At 42.2% G+C, this 16,674-nt stretch overlaps 1 long non-coding RNA gene across 2 annotated transcripts in view; it reads left to right on the forward strand.

Annotated features, from left to right (window-relative positions):
• LOC309491504 overlaps positions 1-14,066 on the forward strand; it is a 14,575-nt gene extending 509 nt beyond the window's left edge. The window contains exons 2-4 of one of the 2 annotated variants that reach the window (XR_014203151.1): positions 4,308-4,539; positions 5,402-5,622; positions 13,135-14,066. This is a non-coding gene — a long non-coding RNA (uncharacterized lncRNA). Of the gene's footprint in view, positions 1-4,246; positions 4,540-5,401; positions 5,623-13,134 lie in introns of those variants that run through there. The other variant, XR_014203152.1, reaches the window with a different exon arrangement.
• Positions 14,067-16,674: the final 2,608 nt, after the last annotated feature.

Below are 16,674 nucleotides of genomic sequence, written 5' to 3' on the forward strand. Positions count from 1 at the left end.
CAGCAAAAGCTGGTTCTGGCAGCAGAGATGTGGACTGAGAGTTAGGGTTCATGACCGACAGCAGAAGCTGGTTCTGGCAGCAGAGATGTGGACTGAGAGTTAGGGTCCATGACGGACAGCAGAAGCTGGTTCTGGCTGCAGAGATGTGGACTGAGAGTTACTGTCCATGACCGACAGCAGAAGCTGGTTCTGACACCAGAGATGTGGACTGAGAGTTAGGGTCCATGACCGACAGCAGAAGCTGGTTCTGACACCAGAGATGTGGACTGAGAGTTAGGGTCCATGACGGACAGCAGAAGCTGGTTCTGACAGCAGAGATGTGGACTGAGAGTTAGGGTCCATGACGGACAGCAGAAGCTGGTTCTGACAGCAGAGATGTGGACTGAGAGTTAGGGTCCCGACAGCAGAAGCTGGTTCTGGCTGCAGAGATGTGGACTGAGAGTTAGGGTCCATGACGGACAGCAGAAGCTGGTTCTGGCAGCAGAGATGTGGACTGAGAGTTAGGGTCCATGACGGACAGCAGAAGCTGGTTCTGGCTGCAGAAATGTGGACTGAGAGTTAGGGTCCATGACCGACAGCAGAAGCTGGTTCTGACAGCAGAGATGTGGACTGAGAGTTAGGGTCCATGACCGACAGCAGAAGCTGGTTCTGACAGCAGAGATGTGGACTGAGAGTTAGGGTCCATGACGGACAGCAGAAGCTGGTTCTGACAGCAGAGATGTGGACTGAGAGTTAGGGTCCATGACCGACAGCAGAAGCTGGTTCTGACAGCAGGGATGTGGACTGAGAGTTAGGGTCCCGACAGCAGAAGCTGGTTCTGACAGCAGGGATGTGGACTGAGAGTTAGGGTTCATGACCGACAGCAGAAGCTGGTTCTGGCTGCAGAGATGTGGACTGAGAGTTAGGGTTCATGACGGACAGCAGAAGCTGGTTCTGGCTGCAGAGATGTGGACTGAGAGTTAGGGTTCATGACGGACAGCAGAAGCTGGTTCTGGCTGCAGAGATGTGGACTGAGAGTTAGGGTTCATGACCGACAGCAGAAGCTGGTTCTGGCAGCAGAGATGTGGACTGAGAGTTAGGGTTCATGACGGACAGCAGAAGCTGGTTCTGGCTGCAGAGATGTGGACTGAGAGTTAGGGTTCATGACCGACAGCAGAAGCTGGTTCTGACAGCAGAGATGTGGACTGAGAGTTAGGGTCCCGACAGCAGAAGCTGGTTCTGGCAGCAGAGATGTGGACTGAGAGTTAGGGTTCATGACGGACAGCAGAAGCTGGTTCTGGCAGCAGAGATGTGGACTGAGAGTTAGGGTTCATGACGGACAGCAGAAGCTGGTTCTGGCTGCAGAGATGTGGACTGAGAGTTAGGGTTCATGACCGACAGCAGAAGCTGGTTCTGACAGCAGAGATGTGGACTGAGAGTTAGGGTTCATGACGGACAGCAGAAGCTGGTTCTGGCAGCAGAGATGTGGACTGAGAGTTAGGGTTCATGACCGACAGCAGAAGCTGGTTCTGGCTGCAGAGATGTGGACTGAGAGTTAGGGTCCATGACGGACAGCAGAAGCTGGTTCTGGCAGCAGAGATGTGGACTGAGAGTTAGGGTTCATGACCGACAGCAGAAGCTGGTTCTGGCTGCAGAGATGTGGACTGAGAGTTAGGGTCCATGACCGACAGCAGAAGCTGGTTCTGGCTGCAGAGATGTGGACTGAGAGTTAGGGTTCATGACCGACAGCAGAAGCTGGTTCTGACAGCAGAGATGTGGACTGAGAGTTAGGGTCCATGACGGACAGCAGAAGCTGGTTCTGGCAGCAGAGATGTGGACTGAGAGTTAGGGTTCATGACCGACAGCAGAAGCTGGTTCTGGCTGCAGAGATGTGGACTGAGAGTTAGGGTCCATGACCGACAGCAGAAGCTGGTTCTGGCTGCAGAGATGTGGACTGAGAGACTGAGGACGGGTTCAGGACTGGTGACCCGGTTGTTGGGTTCAGCTCACAGGGAATGTTCTGGTTCTCTCAAAGTTACGTTCAAACGTTCTTCCAGTCTTTAATAATGATAAGTATTTTAGCCTTTAGGTAAATATGATTGTTATTTTTATTTCTTATGCATAGCCTATGTTGTGATTATTTTATGATTATTTTACTTTTTTTTATATATAAAGCACTTTGAATTACGGATTTGGATTCGGACAGCCATTGCATCGCCTGTGGAGAATCAACAACTGGCCGACACTCTCAATGCATTTTATTGCAGGTTTGAGAAGCCCAGACTCACACCTCACACCCGCTCTGATGTGCACTTCACACATCCACCATCACCTCCTGCAACCCCTCTCCTCCCCCCTTCTGCCATCCAACCTGAGCTTAAGGTCTGTGTGGAGGACGTGAGCCGAGTCTTCAAAAAACAGAAGACTAGGAAAGCTTCAGGCCCAGACGGCATCTCATCTGCTTGTCTAAAAGCCTGCGCTGACCAACTGGCCCCAGTCTTCACGCAGATCTTCAACAGATCATTGGAGCAGTGTGAAGTTCCCTGCTGCTTCAAACGCTCCACTATCATTCCGGTTCCCAAAAAAACTAAAATCACTGGACTTAATGACTACAGACCTGTCGCTCTCACGTCTGTGGTCATGAAGTCGTTTGAAAGACTGGTGCTGGCCTATCTGAAGGACATCACTGGACCCCTGCTGGATCCCTTTCAGTTTGCTTACAGAGCAAACAGGTCTGTGGATGATGCAGTCAACATGGGACTGCACTATATCCTGCAACATCTTGACAGACCTGGGACTTATGCACGGATCTTATTTGTGGACTTCAGTTCGGCCTTCAATACCATCATCCCTGATCTTCTCACAGCCAAACTGACTCAGCTCTCCATGCCATCCTCAATCTGTCAGTGGATCTCCAGCTTCCTGACGGACCGGCAGCAGCGAGTGAGACTGGGGAAGCTCACATCCAGGACCCTCACCATCAGCACTGGCGCCCCCCAAGGGTGCGTTCTCTCCCCACTGCTCTTCTCCCTGTACACTAATGACTGCACTTCTAAAGACCCCTCTGTCAAGCTCCTGAAATTTGCAGACGACACCACCGTCATCGGTCTCATCCAAAATGGTGACGAGTCTGCTTACAGACTGGGGGTTGAACAGCTGGCTGTCTGGTGCAGCTATAACAACCTTGAGCTGAACACGCTCAAAACAGTGGAGATGATTGTGGACTTCAGGAGAAAATCCCCAGCACTCCCCCCTCTTACCATCATGAACAGCACTGTGGAAGCAGTGGAGTCATTCAGGTTCCTGGGCTCTACCATCTCTCAGGACCTGAAGTGGGCAAATCACATTGACTCCATTGTGAAAAAGGCCCAGCAGAGACTGTACTTCCTTCGCCAGCTGAAGAAGTTCAATCTGCCACAGGAGCTGCTGATCCAGTTCTACTCAGCTGTCATTGAGTCTGTTTTAAGCACTTCCATCACTGTCTGGTTTGGTTCAGCTACAAAATCGGACATCAGGAGACTACAACGGACAGTCCGGACTGCAGAGAGGATTATTGGTGCCACCTTGCCAACCCTCCAGGACCTGTACTCTTCCAGAGTGAGGAAGAGAGCAGGTAAAATCATCACAGACTCCACTCACCCTGGACACCCCCTGTTTGAACTGTTACCGTCAGGACGGCGACACAGATCACTGGCCACAAGAACATCCAGGCACAGGAACAGTTTCTTTCCACAGGCCATTTCCCTTCTGAACACTTAACATGCCCCCCAATGCATATGCCTGTAAGTGCAATACTCCCACTGTCTAGTGCAATATTCTATTCTCTAAGTCAGGTGATATTTATATTTATATTATTCATACTACTCAAAATACTGTAAATATGTTCATAATCTGTAACATGCACTAGACTCCCACTGTCTAGTGTAATATTCTCTAACTCAGGTGATATTTATATTTATATTATAATTCATATTACTCAACATACTGTAAATATGTTCATAATCTGTAAATGTTTATTCAGACTAAACCCAACTGTGACCCCTTTTTTGACTTTTTATACTATTTTTATTTTTTTTATATATTTTATTCTTAGAATTTGTATTACTATGTTTCTTGTTGTATTTGTATTTGTATATGTGCACTGGAAGCTTCAGTACCAAGAAAAATTCCTTGTGGGTGCAAGCACACTTGGCAATAAAGCTCTTTCTGATTCTGATTCTGATTCTGATTCTGTTCACTCGTTATTGCAGTGCAATGTGGGATAGAAAGAGTGCACTCAATAATGCTATGGTTTCGGACACCACTACAAATGTCTGTTCCCTCAATAGTGCCCTATGTAAGGGAAGAAGAAGAAGAAGAAGAAGAAGAAGAAGATGATGATGATGATGATGATGATGATGATGATAAGAGTGTTCCCAGAGTGGCCACCAGAGGGAGACACCGACACTCGTGCTGAGATGAGAGAAGAGATGAGTTTGGCTAAGAAGAGTTTGATTCTCTCTCTGAAACAGCAGTTATTAAGGCAAACATCATTTCAAGCTCCTCTAATCGCCAATTTAAGTAAGTTTATAACAATGTTATGTTGTTAATAAACAGTGAAAAGTTTACTAGAATATCGTGTTGACACCACTGATCTATAATATATTAAAAATGTCTATATAGATAAGTGATTTATAATATAGGTCTATAATAAATATCAGTGGTCGACATATGTACACGTGATTTCAACAACGTCATCATCGCCACGGTGACGTCAGACTGAAGAACTGAGTGAACAGATGTATAACTGATATGATGACCTTCATCATGATTTAGCAGAAAAATATCAGCCAGTTTCATTGTTCATCATGTCATTTAGTGTTAAAAAAGACGTGAGCTGTTATTGGAGATTTACCTGACGAGTGAGTGAATCTAGCTGTGTCTGTAGGTCAGGGTTAACCCTGTCTGTAGGCTCCATCACTGGCTATTTTACACTTCAACTAAATTAGATGTTGGTGTTTCTTCTCCCCTGTTATGCCCCTTTTTCATCATCGATCATTTATTTGTCTATTTCAGAAAAATAATACTATTATATAGAAGCATAAATATACTTTTATAAAATAGTTTTTTCATGAAAGTCTGCATTTAAAGTATAGCTACATCCCAGCCGTGTTGACTTTGACCAGCAGATGGCGCTGGTGTTTCAGTGAATCATGTTTCAAAGCGATTATTTCAATCGTTTGTCAGATTGAGAAAGCCTCATCACTGATGTAAATTAGATCCATCATCTCATTAGGGACACAGTAGATGTTCGGTGTCTGTGTTGACACACTAAACTAACCCATTTGCTCTATATGAACACCAAGCTTCAACACTCACCACAACCTCATTTCAAGTCACTTTAGTAATGACACTGATATCTAAGTTGTTATTATTATTGCAGAAAGATGTTAGAAGACTGAGAGAAGAAAACATACTGGACTCCACACAGAACATAAACACAGAGTCTCAGTTAGGAATAACATTTCAACATTCCTGGGATGCCTGATGGGTGTCCCTCCCTAAACCTGACCAGAAAACAGGGAATACACTCCACATGCTCTTTAGACTCAGGAGAGAAAACACACATGAGGACGAACAACACCTTCTGAAGCAACTACTGAGGTGAGTGAGAGAAAACTTCATGCCAATTACTGTATGTGTCATTTATAAAAATCAGAGCAAGAGTTTCTAGAGCAACTAAAACAAAGACACAGTGCAGAACTGGACAAATAAGCCGTTTCTGAATTTGGTTGCTTAAAAATCCAAATGTTGCTGTGGACAGTATACTGGAAATATAGACAAATTTCACAAGAACAAAGGTTGATAGATAGATAGATAGATAGATAGATAGATAGATAGATAGATAGATAGATAGATAGATAGATAGATAGATAGATCACATGTCTCTTTGGCTAAAATTGCATTTCTGAACACTTCTTACACTTGCTATTTTCTTCTGGCTTCTCACAGTAAAGCTCTATTTACGTCACAGTGGAGTAATTGTGATTAATTACTACTAATTCTCCACTTGTCTGACATCACGCGTCACTGTTTGCATCCAAACGCTGAAGTCTGAAACACCGACGGCGTGCACTACAACTATCGTAGATCTCGCTGATCCTCATGTTTATCTCCATACCAGAATCTCAGTTGGACAGACTGTGATTCGTCTTTTATAAATCTTTAAAATGTTGGTGTCCGGGAAGCACACCAAAGCTTAGCTTAATGTGATATGAATGAATATTGCTCATTAATGGCTGTTGAGATGATATGGTTGTTCTCTATGAAGAGGCTTGGAGCCGGAAACAGTCTTCCTCACGCCATGACTTAAATATTAGCTTAACGTATTCAAACCTAAAGTGTGCATAGCACTGAAGTATCCACTCGAGAGTCATTAAAGATGCACTGCAGTCCTTATGATGATCTTGCCACATTTTATTCATCACATCATAGTCATTCATTCACATTCATTATTAACATAATGATAATGTGCAGTAGAAATGCTTCTCTAAGGAACCGTTTTCTGAGATTCTGCTGTATATTTACTGATAGACGTGGGAAAAGGGCTTTGAAGGAATAAGTCAGGATGTACTGTAATTTCACTAAATGGAGTTTAGGTTGTTACACCTTAAATAGTTCATTTTCAGGCCATTGTGTGTAAACGTAGATGATAACAGACATTGGCCCTCATTTATCATTCTTGCGTAGAAACGGGAGTATATGTTGGCGTAAGATTATGCTTACACTCCTCTCACCGCCTGATTTATGAAGCTGTGCGTACCTTTGAAATCCAGGTGTACGCAATACCTGCCCTTGATAAATGCCGCGGCTGAAAACGATCGTCATTAGAATAACACGCCCCTATATATTCAAGTCTCCGCTTCCCCCACGCCCTCATTTTACGCCATGGACACACGGAAGACGGCAAAGAAGAGAAACTTGGATGAGCAAATGACCTATCACAATGCATTATTTTACAGCACGTGTTTTGAAACAATTAGCATTTAATTTCGTATCACGTCACATGTATTGGGGTGTACAATAGTGATGATGATGTGATGTGGAGTACCATTCATTCACATTAATAATTGCATGACAATTTGTAATATTATTATTATTATTATTATGATTTTTATTATTAATGACGCTTATTGTTATTTAGAAGAAGAATGTCGTTATTATTATTATTTGTATTATTATTATTATTATTATTATTTAAAAGAAGAAGAATGTCATTTTTATTATTTTGTCAGTCTGAATAATTTTTTGGTCATTGAAAGCCTTTCATTACTGAACCCAGTCCGTGCGCACCTGCCGGGCCTAACCCTGGCCTAACCATCGTTTCAAAGAATAGTACAACGGCGAGCGCGTCGAGTATAAACGCCTCGTCCGTTTGGGGAGGTGCGCGCGCAGTCTGCGGAGACTCGCGCTGCGAAGCTAGGCGAAAGTATAAACAAGGCTTGAAACGTCAGGTAAAGCGCACATGCTCGCAACTGAAGGAATACATATGCCTACAAATCAAATGCTTTGGTAAAGTCATACAAATTAAACATTGAAGTCCATGTTGCACAAAAATAAACACTGAAGTTTATAATTACTATATGCTGTTGTTTTTTTACAGTGGGTCATAATATATCATATCTTTTAGTTTGTCAGTGCACTAACTCAAAACGTGCGTACATGTACACCACCTCCTGAGCTGGCGTAGGATTTGAGCGTGCCGTACACCAACGTCCATATTGATAAATCTCAAAGTCACCGTGGTTTTGGGTGTACGCCAGGTGTACGCTGGAAATTTGGTGTACGCACTTTTGATAAATGAGGGCCAGTGTGTGTAAAAGTAATCTGGCTATAAACTGCTGTTAAACAATGTTCTGTTGCTTGTGTGCCGTCTCAGTTACACTGAATCAGGTCTGTTTAAAATCTCAGTGGTTTTATAGTGTTTACAGCCATTAGTGCAGTTAGGGTTCGCATTAATCATCTAAAACTATGGTAAGTTTCAAATAATTTTTGTTAATAGTTTTCTATATTTCTGCAGGTTTTATATATTCATGCATGCTTTTACATTTTAATTAGCATTCTTGCAATAACCCTCTTTCAAGTGTTCACATCTAACATCACATCTCTGCTCCTCACGTCCCTGATGACGAGTCTCACGGTAACAGTGTGTTCACCGTTAGCATCGAGCCTCTAAACCAGCGAAGTCATCATGAAAGGGAAGTTGTGTTGGTCTCTTCTTCCCTATTGAGTCGTAATCGAGTGAAACACTTCTGGAACAAGAACAAATGTGGGCGGGGCTTGATTGTGTCTGTGGGGAATTGATTGGATGGTTGGATGGTTGTGGTTTGCTATTGGCTGATCTCTTGTGAGTGACAGGTTGCCCCGCCCTCATAATCAGAGAAGAGAAGAGATGCTGCTGTTATTCTGATTCAAGATTATTAACACAATAATGATGTGCACCGAGAAATCATTTATAATAAACACTGCAATATTCCATAAAACAAAAAATTCATGGTGACTTTAAACTGTTTCGAACTGCTCCGACACACGGATAGAAGGTCCAAGTGCAGCTTTATTAGGGCTTATCCACAACTGTAATCCATATATAAGGCAAATGGTCAAACACAGGGCAAACAGGGAAATCTAGTGACGGGCGAAGCTTCGAAACCTTCAAGTCTTTTGTTTCGAATCAGTAGTTCTGAGTGTATATCAAACTGCCAAAGTCACGTGATTTCAGTAAACAAGGCTTCGTTACGTTTTTTTGTTTTTTTTGTTGGTGATGTCTTGTTATATTTGTATTATAATGAAAATTCAATAAACATAATTATAAAATATATATATACTGTATAAATAATAATGATAGATAGATAGATAGATAGACAGACAGACAGACAGACAGACAGACAGATAGACCGACAGATAGACAGATAGACAGATAGATAGACAGACAGACAGACAGACAGACAGAGAGATAGACAGACAGACAGACAGACAGACAGACAGACAGACAGACAGATAGATAGATAGATAGACAGACAGACAGACAGACCGATAGACTGACAGATAGACAGATAGATAGACAGACAGACAGATAGAAAGACAGATAGACAGACAGACAGACAGACAGACAGACAGATAGATAGATAGATAGATAGATAGACAGATAGATAGATAGATAGATAGATAGATAGACAGACAGACAGACAGACAGACAGGTAGATAGATAGATAGATAGATAGATAGATAGATAGATAGATAGACAGACAGACAGACAGACAGGTAGGTAGGTAGGTAGACAGACAGACAGGTAGGTAGATAGACAGACAGACAGATAGATAGATAGATAGACAGATAGACAGACAGACAGATAGAAAGACAGATGGACAGACAGATAGACAGACAGACAGGTAGGTAGGTAGACAGACAGACAGACAGACAGACAGGTAGATAGATAGATAGATAGATAGATAGATAGATAGATAGATAGATAGATAGATAGACAGACAGACAGACAGACAGACAGACAGGTAGGTAGGTAGGTAGGTAGACAGACAGACAGACAGACAGACAGATAGATAGATAGATAGATAGATAGATAGATAGATAGATAGATAGATAGATAGATAGATAGATAGATAGACAGACAGACAGACAGATAGAAAGACAGATAGACAGACAGATAGATAGACAGACAGACAGGTAGGTTGGTAGGTAGGTAGACAGACAGACAGACAGGTAGATAGATAGATAGATAGATAGATAGATAGACAGACAGACAGACAGACAGGTAGGTAGGTAGGTAGGTAGGTAGACAGACAGACAGACAGGTAGGTAGATAGATAGACAGACAGACAGACAGATAGATAGATAGATAGATAGATAGATAGACAGACAGACAGACAGACAGATAGATAGATAGATAGATAGATAGACAGACAGACAGACAGACAGACCGATAGACTGACAGATAGACAGATAGACAGATAGATAGACAGACAGACAGACAGATAGAAAGACAGACAGACAGACAGACAGACAGACAGATAGATAGATAGATAGACACACAGACAGACAGACAGGTAGATAGATAGATAGACAGACAGACAGACAGACAGACAGGTAGGTAGGTAGGTAGGTAGACAGACAGACAGACAGGTAGGTAGATAGATAGACAGACAGATAGATAGATAGATAGATAGATAGATAGATAGACAGACAGATAGACAGACAGACAGATAGAAAGACAGATAGAAAGAAAGACAGATAGACAGACAGATAGACAGACAGACAGGTAGGTAGGTAGGTAGGTAGACAGACAGACAGACAGACAGACAGGTAGACAGATAGATAGATAGATAGATAGATAGATAGATAGATAGACAGACAGACAGACAGACAGACAGACAGGTAGGTAGGTAGGTAGGTAGGTAGGTAGACAGACAGACAGACAGACAGACAGACAGACAGACAGATAGATAGACAGACAGACAGACAGATAGATAGACAGACAGACAGATAAATAGACAGACAAACAGACAGACAGACAGACAGATAGATAGATAGATAGATAGATAGATAGATAGATAGACAGATAGACAGACAGACAGGTAGGTAGGTAGGTAGGTAGACAGACAGACAGACAGACAGACAGGTAGACAGATAGATAGATAGATAGATAGATAGATAGATAGACAGACAGACAGACAGACAGACAGACAGACAGGTAGGTAGGTAGGTAGGTAGACAGACAGACAGACAGACAGACAGACAGACAGATAGATAGACAGACAGACAGATAGATAGACAGACAGACAGATAAATAGACAGACAAACAGACAGACAGACAGACAGATAGATAGATAGATAGATAGATAGACAGATAGACAGACAGACAGACAAACAGACAGATAGATAGATAGACAGACAGACAGACAGACAGACAGACAGATAGACAGACAGATATATAGACAGACAGACAGATAGACAGATAGACAGACAGATATATAGATAGATAGACAGACAGACAGATAGATAGATAGATAGATAGATAGATAGATAGATAGATAGATAGATAGATAGGGTTCCAGAAATCAACATTATTGCACTTGTAGAAACACTCAATATTGTGATCAGAAGCTCATTTTACTAATACTTTTCATATATTCTGACAGACAATGTTGAAATGAATGCCACACTATGGCACTACTGTATGTACATTTTTGTTTTGTAGTAGTCCTTAATTTAACACTTGCTTGAACAGTTGTATAACACAACAGCAGTGTTAATCTCAAATCAATGTTAGACAGGTAAAACATGACAAGAAAAAAATAACACAACATGATATAACTATGCGTTATAGAAATATGTTGAAGGAATTGATTCAAATAACAAACTCTGAAAAACTGAACTGTTTTGTTAGCGGGTTAATAAACTCACTCAGATCCTACATGCAAAAGAATCTCAAGTTATTTGTGCATCACAGTGTCAAAACAAAGGCAATCATTGACATTTACTCTAATCGTGATGACACACACCAGCAGCTCTTGAATACAAGCAGAAGAAAAGCAGAGAACGACAGCAAGAGGAGGAGGAGAGATGAAGAAGGAGAAATTAAAACGTGTTGCAGAGCAGATATTCTGCTGTAAGAGCTCGTGTGGAACGAGGAGAGGAGAGATAAAGAGAAGCTGTGTGTTGAAGGAAGATGGCGAGCAGTGGAAGATGATTGGATGAGCTGTGAGGAGGCGTGGCCAGAGTCTGAATGATTTGTGCGACAGTTACCAGAGAAAGAGGAGGTGAGAGACTTTGTGCGTTCAGCGTGTGTGTGTGTGTGTGTGTGTGAGGGGGTGTAAGAGCGCAGGAGATCCTGTTCTGCGGGAGCTGGTGGGTTCGTGTATGCTGAGAGGACACGGCTCAGGCTTCTGTCTCTGCTTTATAGCTGGACTGAAGAGCACAGAGGACAGAAGGGGCTCGATGGACTGAACCTGTTAGCACTCCGTCAGACCTCTGAATCCTGAAGCAAACCCCGAGGGATAAAGACGCAGAGGCTGAGGTAGAGACAGAAGTAGCGTGGATAAAGGGAAATCGATTTTAAGGAAAGAAACGTGCAAAAGGTTTGCCAGAAAATGAGAAGCAGCATGAGGGACGGGTTGAAGAGATGATGCGTTGGTTCAAAACTGAAGATTGAAACCTTGATTAGCAAAGCAGTGCAATCCTCTGTGTATTAGAAAACGTGTCAGTTCATCTGTATTCATCTGTCCATTCATGCTGTCTGGCAAACCTTCAGCTGGTTTGGAGGTCAAGAAAATACTGGATATTTTTCACAGTCCAGGCGTGAGTGGGACGACTCCTAGTTTCTCCAGTAGGCGTCCATCAGAGCTGTCTGTGAGCATCCAGGTGTGCCGAGGTCGTCTCTTCATCAGGCACCACTGGCAGCTCGGACATGTTGGAGCAAGTCTGGTTCAATGTATGTTTGTGGTAAGGCATCTCCCCCAATGAAGCGGCGTTACAGCACCGGTGTCATTGATCCAGCAAGGTCCAGTGAGGATTAATAGCAGTGCAGGAAATGAATGAAGTGTGTCTGGAAGATATTGAATCAGCAGTTAAAAGTGATTAAACACTGAGGACTGTGGGTGGACCTTTCGTTGGACTTTATTCCTCGAATGTCTACACCTTGTAACATTTGGCTTGTGGACCAAAGACTTGTCAAGATCCTGTTTTAAAAAATGCGAACTCCTTTTGATCAAAAAAACAAATAATGTCCATGTTTTAAGGCCAGCGGGCTTGTGCTTTCCAACTTGCTAGTTTATCACGTTTCCTACTTTGTGACTTGTCTTGTAAAAGTGGGGATCATCTGGCCTGTGGGGGTCCGGGCTCCGGCCCCGGCCCCGGCCCCCGACCCAAAGATGCGGCGCTCAAGTACCGACGAGACTCCGTACCGACGCAGTCCTTCTCTGGACAGCAAACCGGGGTCTCCTCCTCTGCGCTACAGCGGGGAGTACGAGTACCACAGCTCACCCTTCATCTTCGGCATTCGTACCACCCCAGGGTCACAGAAAGCCAAAGCCAGCTACACCACAGCACAGGGCAGAAAGTACGTGGTGTTTTACCTGGACCTGTCCTTCATCTTCCTCCTAGAGCTGCGGCGCTGCAGGATGGCCGAGGGATGCCTGAGGGCCCTGAGATACGGGATGGTGTTCTTCAATCTGCTCTTCTGGGTGAGTGCGATTCCTATACATCTCTTCTGTTATTCTGTTCAAATGAGAGAGAATGTTAAAGGAATGGTTCACTCAAACATAAAAAGAAAATGCTTTGTATATACTTCTGTTGTTCCAAACCTGCATGGCTTCCTTTCTTCCATGAAACACAGCAGATGTTTAGCTGAATGTTTGAGCTACTCTTTCCCATAGAACGACCACTAGTGACCAAGCTCCAAAAATGACCAAAACACCATAAAATGATCATTAACATGGTCATTATGAAGTGAGAGCTATTCCCCACCAGTGCAGCACTCAAACCCTGCATGTTTGTGTTGCTTTATGATCAGTGTAAGAACCAGTTGGATTTTGGTGACATCAGCCTGGACTCCATGGTCACTATTGATGTCCTGACTTGAGTCAGATGAGTTTCTCTGAGATGATGCAGAGATGGGCACTCGAGTTAGTGACTCAGACTCCAGTCGCATTTTAATAGACTTCAGACGTGAAATGACTTCAGGCTTGACTCGACAAACAGGACTCTTGAATATAAACAACTCAAGTCAAGTCTCAAGTCAACTACTGATATCATAAAGAAAGAATTTGTGTTTTATTTGAATGGTTTTATAATATCTGCATAACATATATTTTCCCAATGTGTCACGGTAGATCAGACTCTTATCATATAATTTGATTACGTATGTCCGTGTATTACACGTAAACTCTGAAATGTCAGAAGAGTCTTGCTGCCAGGACGATTGTTTTGAACATTGTAATGGGTTATGAAGTAACAAGCTGGATGTACATTATCCCTTACATCTTAGGACCTTTATTACAAACAAAACAGATGATTGAAAGGTCATATATTTTGTATATATTATACAACTTAGGATTTAAAAAATTTTTTGTAAGGCTTGAAATGATTTGAGACTCGACTCGGATTCATGACAAAAGACTCCAGACTTGACTCAAACTCCAGTGATAAAGACTCCAGACTTGACTCAGACTCCAGTGATAAAGACTTCAGACTTGACTCAGACTCCAGTGATAAAGACTCCAGACTTGACTCAGACTCCAGTAATAAAGACTCCAGACTTGACTCAGACTCCAGTGATAAAGACTTCAGACTTGACTCAGACTCCAGTGATAAAGACTCCAGACTTGACTCAGACTCCAGTGATAGACTTCAGACTTGACTCAGACTCCAGTGATAAAGACTCCAGACTTGACTCAGACTCCAGACTTGACTCAGACTCCAGTGATAAAGACTCCAGACTTGACTCAGACTCCAGTGATAAAGACTTCAGACTTGACTCAGACTCCAGTGATAAAGACTCCAGACTTGACTCAGACTCCAGTGATAAAGACTCCAGTCTTGACTCAGACTCCAGTGATAAAGACTCCAGACTTGACATCTCTGCCACAGTAATTTGTGCTGTGTGTGATCACATAATAAACCAGGCTTAAATAACTTGTTCTACAACTAACAATTTTATGACAGATGTTTTGGTAAAAGTGTGTCTAGTAAAAATATTAACTCTTTCCCTGTTTTTTTGCCAGTGACAGCATTTTTTATCATTTTCACTAGGGATGCTCCGATCGGCCTTTTTCGCCTCCGATACTGATTCCGATACCTGGGATTCAGTATTGGCCGATACAAAGTACCAATCCGACACTAAAATAAAAATAAAACAGTGCTGAATTACCTAACAGACTGTGTGCTTCGCTGTGTGGAAGAGACTGGATAATTCTTTTTTGCAAGGCATTAGGCTTTACTTAATCATTACGGTAACACTTTACAATAACAGTACATGAATAATCATGTACTAATACCTGAATAAATAGTTACTTCAACATGAGCTCATGATTCGTGAAGATATGAACTAATCATGAATCAATGAAGAGCCATCCCTAACTACAACAGGAGTTATAATGATTCATGCATGAATAACAGCAGCTTTAACTACATGTTAGTACATGTTTGATAGTTAATGCATTAATTAACATTTAGGGGTAATCTAAATCAGTCAGGCTCTGTGAGAAGGAACAAGAAATATTTTGACTTTGAAATAAATTTTTAACAATTTATTATTGCCATAATTTAAACTATTTAAACATAATTTAAACTGCATTGGTTACCTATAAAGTTCCGTATTAATTACAAGGTATTGCTACTGACCTATAAAGCCCTAAACGGCTTAGCTCCAGTCTATTTAACGGATCTTTTATCACCCTATAATCCATCGCGCTCTTTAAGATCACTAAATTCAAGGCTTTTGGTCATACCTAGGATATCCAGAACCACCAAAGGAGGGAGAGCATTCTCACATTTGGCTCCAAAACTCTGGAATAGTCTTCCTGATACTGTTCGTTGCTCAGACTCGCTCTCCCAGTTTAAAACTAGATTAAAGTCGCATCTCTTCAGCCAGGCATTCATATAATCCTACAGTTCAAACTACAATCCGGCCTCTAGCTCATAAATGCCAGAGTAGAACTGGCCCCCGACTGAGCCTGGGTTCTCCCAAGGTTTTTTTTTCTCCATTAGGTCACCTGATGGAGTTTTAGGACACCATTAGGTCACTTGATGAAGTTTTTCGGTTCCTTGCCACTGTTGCCTTTGGCTTGCTCAGTTGGGGATATTTTGGGGATATTTAATTTAATTTTATCAATCAATAAATTCCTCTTGAAACAAACTTTGTTGTGTTATCTTAATTTAATACTGTGAAGCTGCTTTGATACAATCTGTATTGTGAAAAGCGCTATACAAATAAACTTGACTTGACTTGACTTGACTATTGACATCAGCAGCTTCGTCATAAACATTACCGAAAGGCACAGGATTAGTTATCAAACCTCTCCTTATCAAACATAGAAAATACTAAATCCACATCCACTAATAATTTATCTTAAAAGGTTTTAATCTGTTTTGTGATATTCTCTTTCCCACAGGGCCGGCCCGCGGCATAGGCGGTATAGGCAAATGCTAGGGGCGCCACTCATCCATAGGGGCGCCAGAATGAGTGAACGAGTGAATTTTATTTTATTTTTTTACAATTTTTTTTTTATATATATAATACTATTTTAAAACCATTAATTCGAAATACTACAAAAAAAAAAAAAAAAAAAAAAAAAAAGTCCAGCTCACCAATCGTCCCCCGCCCATCGAGTGCTTGAAGTGCGTCAGAAACAGAGCGCGCGCGCGATCAGTTGTTGGTAATTTGTTGTGTAGCGTGCGCGACTCCGCATCCAATGTAGACAGCACTGCTTTTGTTAACACACAGCTCGTAGAAACGGGCCTGGCAGCTCGCGCCAGTTCTAGACGCGGTGAAAGTTTCCTGATTGTGACGGAAGGCCGAATTTACATGACACATTATAAATGAGCATAGTCTGCGATAGATACAGTGCCAAAAAGAAGAGAAGAGGATAAAAGGGGATAAAGACAGAGGTAAAGTGATGTAGTGAATGAACAATTTATGGCATA

This window comes from Leuciscus leuciscus (assembly GCF_965113295.1).
Source record: "Leuciscus leuciscus genome assembly, contig: HAP1_SCAFFOLD_295, whole genome shotgun sequence".
Classification (NCBI taxonomy): domain Eukaryota; kingdom Metazoa; phylum Chordata; class Actinopteri; order Cypriniformes; family Leuciscidae; genus Leuciscus; species Leuciscus leuciscus.